The sequence below is a fragment of the Symphalangus syndactylus genome, chromosome 16 (genome assembly GCF_028878055.3).
Source record: "Symphalangus syndactylus isolate Jambi chromosome 16, NHGRI_mSymSyn1-v2.1_pri, whole genome shotgun sequence".
NCBI classification, from domain to species: Eukaryota; Metazoa; Chordata; class Mammalia; order Primates; family Hylobatidae; genus Symphalangus; species Symphalangus syndactylus.
Window position 1 is genome coordinate 15,085,065 of NC_072438.2, and position 935 is coordinate 15,085,999.

The window sequence follows — 935 nt, forward strand, 5'->3', positions numbered from 1 at the left end:
CACTCACTGATGGGTAACCAGCAGGCCTAGAGAAGCACAGGAACCTGGGGCCGTCAGGCAAGGGTTCCCAGCCATCACCCCAAGGCCAAGAGAAGCAAGACAAGTATGGCTTCCATTTCATGAATGGGAAAACTCAAGCTCCAGGAGGTTAAGGAATCAATACCAGGCCAAACAACCCTTGCCGTTACTGGGAGCGAGGCCAGTAGAGTTGTGTGTCTGCTGGGCTGTGTGACCTGCCCTCTTCTGCAGCATCTCAGCCCCAACACCTCCATTGTACTGGGGGCGCTTGAATCCAGGTAGATCTGGCTCAAAACCTAAGGTCACTTATTCCCAGAGCATCCCAAGTAATTGATTGGAAGAAATTAGGGTTTTTTCTTTTTTGTTTCTTTTTTTTTAAAGACAGAGTTTCGCTCTTGTTGCCCAGGCTGGAGTGCAGTGGTGCGATCTCGGCTCATCGCAACCTGTGCTGCCTCCCAGGTTCAAGTGATTCTTCTGCCTCAGCCTCCCGAGTAGCTGGGATTATAGGCATGCGACACCACACCCAGCTAATTTTGTATTTTTAGTAGAGACTGGGTTTCTCCATGTTGGTCAGGCTGGTCTCGAGCTCCCGACCTCAGGTGATCCGCCCGCCCCCACCTCCCAAAGTGCTGGGATTACAGGCATGAGTCACCGTGCCCGGCCAGAAAGAAGTTGTAATGAAACAATGGGTCCTCCAAGGACGAGAGCCCATGGCCTGAGGTTGGGGGAGGAGACCTGGGGAATCCCGTGTGGCCCTAGCTCAGTGATTCCTAAGAGGCACCCAGTGCTGGAGGCCATGAGGCTCTAGGTGCTAAGAAAACAGAAAGCGCTTGGGGACGGGGCTCCATGTGACAGCACACCAAAGTGGAATTTTCCAAATAGCCTTATTTTTAAAGGCATCACCCAGTTGCCTGCTG